Source organism: Giraffa tippelskirchi, chromosome 4, assembly GCF_054371585.1.
Source record: "Giraffa tippelskirchi isolate mGirTip1 chromosome 4, T2T-mGirTip1v1.2.pri, whole genome shotgun sequence".
Taxonomy (NCBI): Eukaryota; Metazoa; Chordata; class Mammalia; order Artiodactyla; family Giraffidae; genus Giraffa; species Giraffa tippelskirchi.
In genome coordinates, this window is record NC_137278.1 from 127,890,443 (window position 1) to 127,900,394 (window position 9,952).

The 9,952-nt window shown below is 41.8% G+C and overlaps 1 pseudogene; it reads right to left on the bottom strand.

Annotated features, from left to right (window-relative positions):
- Positions 1–9,650: 9,650 nt before the first annotated feature.
- Positions 9,651–9,751, bottom strand: LOC145504065 (U6 spliceosomal RNA; annotated as a pseudogene).
- Between the last annotated feature and the right edge of the window lie 201 nt (positions 9,752–9,952).

Here is a 9,952-nt window from a genome sequence, read left to right on the forward strand (position 1 = left end):
CCATTTATCAGATGATGGACTTTTGAGTTGTTTACAGTTTTAGCTCTATTATGAATAAGGCTGCTGTGAACATTTGGTGTTCAAGTCCTTGTGGAACATACATGGACTGTTAGGGGTAAATCTGGGTTAGTTTAGCCTTGGTACTAAGGCATCATCCTTCTGGAATTTCCACTGATTACTCCAGGTGTTCAATGATGTCTAAGTGAAAGAAATCTGACTGTTTCCCATCCTGTGTAAATTCTAAGAACTGTCCAACTTACACTTATCTGCTGTTGTTCTTTGCTCAGCATCATGGAGTTTTACCCTACCCAGGCACAGATTAGTATTCATCCAAAAAATTCCAGGAGGTTGTAGGCAGACTTCTGGACCTCTTTCTCTGCATAACTCCTCCTCTAAAGTCTTCTTACCCACCAATTCTAGCTGACTCAGCTTCCCTGAACTCCAATTTCTACCTCAATCTGGCATGACCCCCATACTCTGCTTGATGCCTACTGTCTCAGCTGCTACTGTTTCCAAATTACCTCCAGGCTGGAATCCAGGGTGATGATAGGATCCACCTTGTTTGTTTCCCTCTCTCAGGGATCACAGTCCTGCATCGCTTCAGGGCTCAATATTTGAGAATATCTTTTCATGTGTATTTTCTAGGTGTTTACAATGGAAAATACGTTCCAGATCAGCTCTTTCCATGTAAGCAGTCCTCTTACCTGGCTTCTTATTTTCTTTTACTCTTCATTTTTCATATTCCGCAGTTTCACTGACACAAGTTAAGTATGCAGTTTCTTTATTTAACTTGCTTGGAACTCATTGGGCTTCTTAGCAACTAAGCAGTTTTAGAAAATTCTGTAGGGTAATTAACTCTTCAAATATTGCCTCTGCTCTACTGTTTCTCTCCTTTTGTTTTGGAACTTTAATTAATATATGGTAGGTCTTCTCACTCTATCTTCCATATCACTCAACTCTCTTCCATATTTTTATATTTTTGTCTCTGTCTCTCTGTGCTGCATTCTGGATTTCTTCTGACTTATCTCTCAGTTTGCCAGTTTTCTCTTCAATGGATGATCCAATCTGCTGTTAGATTCATTCTGCAGTAAGTTCTCTACATATGAACCTTCAATTGCGAATTTTCAAAGATGAGAACATGTGTTCCATCAACGTCAGATGTGAGTGAAGTTGCAGCTTGCCTTCTGTCTCCTATTGCTGATGATCCTTCAGCTCAACCATCTCCCACTTCCTCTCCCTCCTCAAGTAAGTAACTCTTCTTGTCTGTTCATTCAGTGCTAGTTGATCTGATAGAGTGCCTGAAGAACTATGGATGGAGATTCGGGACACTGTACAGGAGGCGGTGATCAAAACCATCCCCAAGAAAAAGAAATGCAAAAAGGCAAAAGGGTTGTCTGAGGAGGCTTTACAAATAGCTTGAAAAAGAAGAAAAGTGAAAGGCAAGGGAGAAAAGGAAAGATATACTCATCTGAATGCAGAGTTCCAAAGAATAGCAAGGAAAGATAAGAAAGGCTTCCTAAGTGAACAATGCAAAGAAATAAAGAAAAATAGAATGAGAAAGACTAGAGATCTCTTCAAGAAAATTAGAGATACCAAGGGAACATTTCATGCTAAGATGGGCACAATAAAGTTCAGAAACGGTATGGACCTAACAGAAGCAGAAGATATTAAGAAGGGATGGCAAGAATACATAGAACAACTATACAAAAAAGATCTTCATGACCCAGATAACCATGATGGTGTGATCACTCACCCAGAGCCAGACATCTTGGAGTGTGAAGTCAAGTGAGCCCTAGGAAGCATCACTATGAACAAAGCTAGTGGAGGTAATGGAATTCCAGTGGAGCTATTTCAAATCCTAAAAGATGATGCTGTGAAAGTGCTGCACTCAATATGCTAGCAAATCTGGAAAACTCAGCAGTGGCCACAGGACTGGAAAAATTTGGGATTCCAATCCCAAAGAAGGGCAGTGGCAAAGAATGTTCAAACTACCACACAGTTGTACTCATTTCACACGCTAGCAAAGTAATGCTCAAAATTCTCCATGCCAGGTTTTAACAGTACATGAACCGAGAACTTCCAGATGTACAAGCTGGATTTAGAAAAGGCAGAGGAACCAGAGATCAAATTGCCAATACTTGTTGGATCATAGGAAAAGCAAAAGAATTCCAGAAAAGCATCTACTTCTGCTTCATTGACTACAAGAAAGCCTTTGACTGTGTGGATCACAACAAACTGTGGAAAATTCTTAAAAGAGATGGGAATACCAGATCACCTTATTTACCTCCTGAGAAATCTGTATGCAGGTCAAGAAGCAACAGTTAGAACTGGACATGGAACAATAGACTGGTTCCAAATTGAGAAAGGAGTACTTTAAAGCTGTATAATGTCACCCTGCTTATTTAAAGTATATGCAGAGTACATCATGTGAAATGCCAGGCTGGATGAAGCGCAAGCTGGAATCAAGATTGCTGGGAGAAATATCAGTAACCTCAGATATGCAGATGACACCACCCTTATGGCAGAAATCAAAGAGGAATTAAAGAATCTCTTAATGAAGGTGAAAGAGGAGAGTGAAAAAGTTGGCTTAAAGCTCAACATTCAACAAACTACGATCATGGCATCCAGTCCCATCACTTCATGGCAAATAGATGGGAAAACAATGGAAACAGTGCCAGACTTTATATTTGGGGGCTTCAAAATCACTGCAGATGGTGACTGCAGCCATGAAATTAAAAGACGCTTGCTCCTTGGAAGAAAAGCTATGACAAACTTAGACAGCATGTTAAACAGCAGAGACGTTACTTTGCCCACAAAGGTCCATCTAGTCAAAGCTATGGTTTTTCCAGTAGTCATGTATGGATTTGAGTGTTGGACTATAAAGAAAGCTGAGGGCCGAAGATTGATGCTTTGAATTGTGGTGTTGGAGAAGACTCTTGAAAATCCCTTGGACTGCAAGGAGATCAAACCAGTCAATCCTAAAGGAAATTAATTCTGAATATTCATTGGAAGGACTGATTCTGAAGCTGAAGCTCCAATTCTTTGGCCACCTGATGAGAAGAACCGACTCATTAGAAAAGACCCTGATGCTGGGAAAGATTGAAGGCAGGAGAAAGGGACTACAGAGGATGAGATGGTTGGATGGCATCACCGACTCAATGGACATGAGTTTGAGTAAGCTCTGGGAGATGGTGATGGACAGGGAAGCTTGGCGTGCTGCAGTCCACGGGGTCGCAAAGAGCCAGACACAACTGAGTGACCGAATGACAACAACAACAGTACTTTACAAGGTACTGTACTGTAAGATTAAAAATGTTTTCTTTAGGACTTCCCTGGTGGTACAGTGGATAAGAATCCGCCTGCAGGGGACATGAGTTCGATCTCTAGTCCAGGAAGATTCCACGCACCACAGAGCAACTAAACCCATGAGCCACAACTATGGAGCTCACGTGCCACAACTACTGAAGCCATTGCATCCAGAGCCTGTGCTTCACAGCAAGAGAAGTTACTGCAGTGAAAAGCCTGTGCACTGCAATGGAGAGTAGGCCCCTCTTGTAGCAACTAGAGAAAGCCCGTGTGGAGCAACGAAGACCCAGTGCAACCAAAAATTAAAATAAATAAAATGTTTTCTTTAATTTTTGTGTTTGTTTCTTATGTATTATTTGTGTGAAAAGTATTATAAACCTATTATGCATAGTATTATACAGCCAATTGTGTTAGTTGGATACCTAGGCTAACTTTGTTGGACTTACGAACAAATTGGACTTTCGAATGCACTCTCAGAACAAAACTCATTTGTATGTAGGGTACTTACTGGACTTAATTCTGTTTCAAATCCACTAGGTCACTTTTCATATTTTCCCTGTAACTATTTTCTAGCTTGTCTTATATTCCTGAGAGTTTCAACGTCTGAATTTGTCATGAATCTGTTTCTGTTGTCTGTCGTTATTGCTGATTCTCTTTCATGGTGCCTTCCCTCCCTGTGTGCTTGCTTATTCATTGCCTTTGAAGAATAACTTGTGGGCATTTTTGAAGGTTAGGATTAAAGTGCTTTCACCGAGGGAGGATTTGCATTTTACCTATGCTAAATGCCTGGGGAAATACTTGTTTGGCATCATTCTAAAATTCAAGTTTTGAGGTTTTCTTTGATTACCTAGGTAATGTAAATTTGGCTACGAATCCGGCTGGCTCAGAATATCCCCCCTGCTGTGTTCAGCACCAGGGACACTTTCTTGCAGTCCTTCAGAGGTAGAAGAAAAATTAGGTTTACTTCTGTTTCACCCTTACCCTAAGGATGTAACCCTTTGATTCTTCAGTATGTTACAGGAAAGGTTTCCTATCAGACTCCCCACTTTAGCCAATCCTGAGTTTTAACTTCTGAGACCAGAGTTGAGTTTGTCTTAATCAGCAAATACTTTCTGGTCAAAACTTGCCTCTTTATTCCACTTACCACTTTGAATTTTCACCTTTCATTAAATTTGGCCTGATATTTCCTTACTATCTTTTCAGCTTTTTGATGCTTTTAAGATGTTTTAGATATTTCATCTAGCATTTTTGGTTGTTTTCAGCAGAAAAGTTGATTCAAATAACCTAGCCTGTCATGTTTCCAGAAACTGAAATGGTTTTTGTTTTGTTTTGTCTGTTTTAACAGATTCCATCAAATAGCCTCTATAAGCAATTCAAAGTAGCATTGATTCTGTTTTTATTGGGGGGGGGGGTTGTTTGTTGTTTTTTCTGGCTAATGTGCCTTCCCCAAAAAAGAACCTAACTTTTCAAATTCAAGTAATTGAAAACATATTCTACAATATGAGACTTTATTTTATGAGGATTCATATATAAACCAAGTTTATAAACCAATAAGTTCTGGGAACTTATTTTGGGAAGATACAACTTCACCTTATATTTAGGCCAAAATGATATATAATGAGTCTTTAATAATACCCAGCATAGAGTAGGTATTTCATAAATATTCATCTCCCCCCCACTCCTTTAGTTCTTCAGGGATCCCCTTTAAAAATATCTGAGTGGTCCAGTTATTTAAACTAATGTTGATCTGTCTCTGCTTAGGGTAAGTGACATGGTCAGTGTGACATTTTCTAGGTCTCTTCTAGTTAACAGAAGTAATCACGTGAATTACACACACAGCCACATAACCTTATAAATGACTTGGTTTTATGCCCTTTTATTTTACAGGGATTGTTATGAAGCATAACAGCCAATATATCATAGAAGAAATTTGAGTTCCATTTAGAAAATGAAGATTTTTTTTTTAGCTCCAGATAGAACTAGTCTTCTTTATTTACTCACATAGGACTTGGGAGTTTCTAAGAAAGAAATGAGTAAGAACTACATGTAGTCTTTTTTAGTTAGTGACTCTAGTGAAGGTGGGCCCATTTTCCTGAGGTAGAATAAGTATATTTCTAGGATACAGGGTCACTGTACAAAGGATGTAAGGCTTAGGCCATAGCCACTTCCCTACCCTCTAAAACATATCACAGGTATTTCTGTAATATTACAAGATTGCCCTCCCTGGTCCTTGCTACAAATTCCCAATCATTACCACCAGCACTACTTATACACTAAAATGGCTTTTTCAAACCCCTGCTAGTTAGGTATCTCTCTTGCTCCTTTCTTTTTTCTTTTCCTTTTTTTTTTTTTTTTGGCTAAAATAGAAACTCATTTCTTAGTTCTGGAGGCTAGAAGTCCAAGATCAAGGTGTTGGCAGGTTTAACTTCTTCTGAGGCCTCTGTCCTTGGCTTGCAGGTGGCCATCTTCTCCTTGGTCTTCACATGGTTCTTCCTCTGTGTCCAATCGTGTCTTTGAATTCATTTTTCTTTTATTCTCTGATTTCCCTGCTTGTAGAGTTCTGTCTATAATTTTGAAGGAGACCAAGAAGGAAAGGAAAACACAAATTCTTAGTATTTCAAGTTTAAAGCAGTCTCAGAGATGACCTAATGCAACACTTCCCTGTCCAAACAATTAACTGAAAGGCCAGAGAGGTTATTAGTTGCCCAGAGTTACAGACCCACACTAGAACCCCTGGGTTCTTGACTTCTGTGCTATTCTACACCCTTGTAATACTCTGCTACTGGTCCCCTGTCTGCTCCTCAGGACTTTTTTCATCTGGACTTCATATTAAAGATAATGAAGTGAGCACAGATCTTGAGGCCAGCTGGATGAAGTTCTTCACATTGCTGAGAGAGGGAATCAGAAGGACTGGGAACACAAATGCCCTTAGGAAAGGCAACTGACAGGGAGAGAGAGAAAAAATGGAACAGGGCCTTAAAGTAACAGAAAGTCAGGAATGATGAGAGATGGAAAGGCAACCCAGACAGAGAAAACTCCATCTGAGGCCTCGGTTCAAAGAAAGGATAAGATAGATTGGGGGTGGGGCACAATAACAAAGTGACAAAAATATGAACCACTAGCTCAGGTCAACAGTGCTTAGGTAATGAGGCAAAATTCAAATAACTTTCCTCTTCCTCTTCTGGTACAAGGAAGACAGACATGAAACTAAACTAACATTTGAGAAGCTTTGTAAAAGAACTGAGAACTTTTAGCTGGAGAGTTATGAGAGACCTGGATCTCCTTTTTTGGGTGTGGGGGTGGGCAGGGTACACCAGGTGATCTTACGGGATCTTAATTCCCCAACCAGGAATGGAACCCAGGCCCCCAGCAGTGGAAGTGCCAGCTCCTAACCACTGGACTGCCAGGGAATTCCCTGAATCTCCCTTTTCACAGTGACAAGTAATAGGTTGGAATTGCTTGAAATTAGACCGCAAAGGCAAAGAGCTGTGCGTGTTCAACCAGAAGATGCTGAAAATTGAGGATATCTTGAAACAAGGTCTAGAAGAGAGCCTTCAGTCTGGGATGAGTTAAATTCAGTCCTGCCTAGAGGCAGAGGGAGGGTTGAAATGTCCTGTCATAGAGTCTGAAAGTCTGGATCAAGGCCGATTCATTCACTGAAACAAAGCATCTCATTATGGAGAGAGGTGGAGAACAGCAGGAAAAATCCCCAACCTATTTGCCTGGGGCTTCAAAGCAGTGTAGATGCTTTCTGGCTTGATCAATTTTAGGCTCTGATGATAACAAAAGAATTTTCAGCTAAATCATAGTGAAAGAACATCCCATGATGCTATCACGGAGATTGAATTTCATTTACTGGGGATTTAACAACTGGGAATAACTGGCAAGAACAATTTAGGCACCACTGGGAATGGAAACAGAAAGAGGGATAAGATTATCGCTTGGTTTGGGGATTTAGGAGTCAGCTCTGGGGCCCTGGAGCTTGTCAGGGAGCGTTGGTTCAGTGAGGGTCCTCCCAGCCTGGTGGCTGTGCGGGAACCCGCTTCTGGGAACCCGCCGTGAAGGCTGGGTGTGTCTGAGCGTGTGCTGAATTCCTGGCTTCAATTACAGACTAGCAGGCGGCTGAAGAGTCTGTCATTGCCGATGTCATCACATTTACAAGATTCATAGGTCCCCTCTCCAGTAAGACCCAAGAACGAGAGCCTCTCCACACCTGCAGCCGTGGCCCGCCGCTGCACACTGTGTGAAGAAGTGGGGAGTGGATGTGAGGATCTGTCTGGTGCACTCACTCAGTCCCAGCAGAGCGATGAGGAAATGGGACCTGGGGGAATTTACACCAAGCTGTCACTGCCCTGGTAAGGCCTCCAGGTTATAGGCCAAAAGAATCTTCAGGGGAAGAAGGGATTTTTATTTATCTGTGATGAAGGCAGAAGTATGGATAAGATGAGCTCTCAAACATCTTTTCCGTTGAAACACTCAATGATACTTTGATGGTCTATGGATTGGCCTCTGCTCATTAATATCCATTTAAATTCTTCTCCTGTCAACATCCTGGGGAATTCAGAAGAGTGTGGCTGCTCAGTCTGTCTTCTTCAACTGATTGTTTCTAGGCTCTGCCCTGGGGATGCCATTAATGAACTGACAGGCATGGGGAACCAGCTTCTCCTCACAGAGCAAAACTCCCAAACAACCAGCCCCACATTCCTCTCTGACTCATGCCACCAACCCCACCCCTCCACCCCTACCCTCCCACCCCTACCCCCCCAGTGCCCAGCAGGTCAGTGGGCTGGGAGCCCTGCCACATCTGGAACAATTGCAGCTGGAATAAGATGTCTATTCTGATAGCCAGGACTCACCTCCTCCCATCCCCAGCCCTGGATCACTCTCTGGCTTGTGCCCTAGGTATTACGATAAGATGCAGCCAGTGATGGGCAGAGGATGTCAACAAGGGATCTGCCCTAGGGCTGCCAGCCTCACCTGGAGAGATCTGATGTCAGTCTGTGGCTCATCTGATTCCTCCACTTGCTGTAGTACAGAATCCTCCCAGCCCCTAGAAGGGCACTTCTCATTATCCAAACCAGTAGATAAGAACAGAGGCACACAGAATTCTTTCATTTGCTGACTGGCTACTATGTGCTCAGTCCTATGATAAATGTTGAGTATGAAATGGTGCATGAAATAAATATAACTCTTGCATGAAGCTTACTATCTAGTGGTAGAGGCCACTATTAAACAGACTCCCAAATAAATACATAAGCTCAAAATGTAATTAGCGTTATCAAAAAAAGTGAGTGAAATAAATGCATATTACTTTACCTACACAAAGTTGCTCACATAAACACACTTGCAAACATACCATCTGTGTCTACCCATCATGGTCTTTCTTTTTCTTTTAAAATTTATATAATTATCTGGCTGCCTTGGGTCTTAGTTGTGGCATGCGGGAATCTTCGTTGCAGTACACGGACTCTCCAGTTGTGGGGCCTAATTGCTCTGCAGTACATGAGATGTTAGTTCCCCTGGAAGTTCTTCAGTCATGTCTGACTCTTTGCGACCCCATGAACTATACAGTCCATGGAATTCTCCAGGCCGGAATACTGGAGTGGGTAGCTGTTCCCTTCTCCAGGGGATCTTTCCAACTCAGTGATCGAACCCAGGTCTCCTGCATTGCAGGCAGATTATTTACCAGCTGAGCCACCAGGGAAGCCCTAGTACCCAGGTCTCCCACATTGCAGGCAGATTACTTACCAGCTAAGCCACCAGGGAAGCCCTAGTAACCTGACCAGGGATTATCAAACCCATGTTCCCGGCACTGCAAGGCTGACTCTCAATCACTGGGCCACCAGGGAAGTCCCCCTGATGCTCTTTCTGACACACTGTTTCTGCCAAACCCAAGGCAGTGCAAGTATGCAGTCTGCAAAAACCCACCAAATGGATAATCCACAAATCAGGAATAAAGACTTTACCCAATGTCTATGTGAAAATTCACCTTGATTAATCATCTAGATATGAAAATCATATCAGAATTGATCACAAAATTTCATGTGCACATCAAGGTGAATAAACTTCATCTTCATTTTCCTCAAGGTTTTCTATCTCAGAATTGGAAAAGCAAAAAAAAAAAAGTTTTTTTTTTCAGAAACCAGAAAGGCATGCAGCCATGGTAAGAGAGATATGAAGAATGAGTTCAGGTCCCTCTGGCTTCCTCCGGCTAATTGCTGTTCTGAAATCACTGAGTCTTAGGCCTTCAGAACTTTGGAGGTCTCTACATCTGTTTCATCACCTCCAAAATCATGCAGACAGTTGGTAATTGACCTAATTCTTCTAGTTTCTCAGATAAAAGGACCTACACAATTTCCTTCATGAATGTGCATGTCATTCTTGCACAGAAGCCATGCTAATCTTCTCTAGAATTATTCCAATTTCTTTTATTTTTAATTTCAAATATTTATTTATTTATTTATTGCTGCACTGTTGGGCATGCAAGCTCTTAGCTCCCCCACCAGGGATTGAACCCATGCTCCCTGCTGTAGAAGCGCAGAGTCTTAACCACTGGACCACCAGGAAATCCCCTTATTCTGATTTTAGCATATATGCTGCCAAAGCACACACTACAGTTTCTTTCAGTCATCTCAATAACCCATTT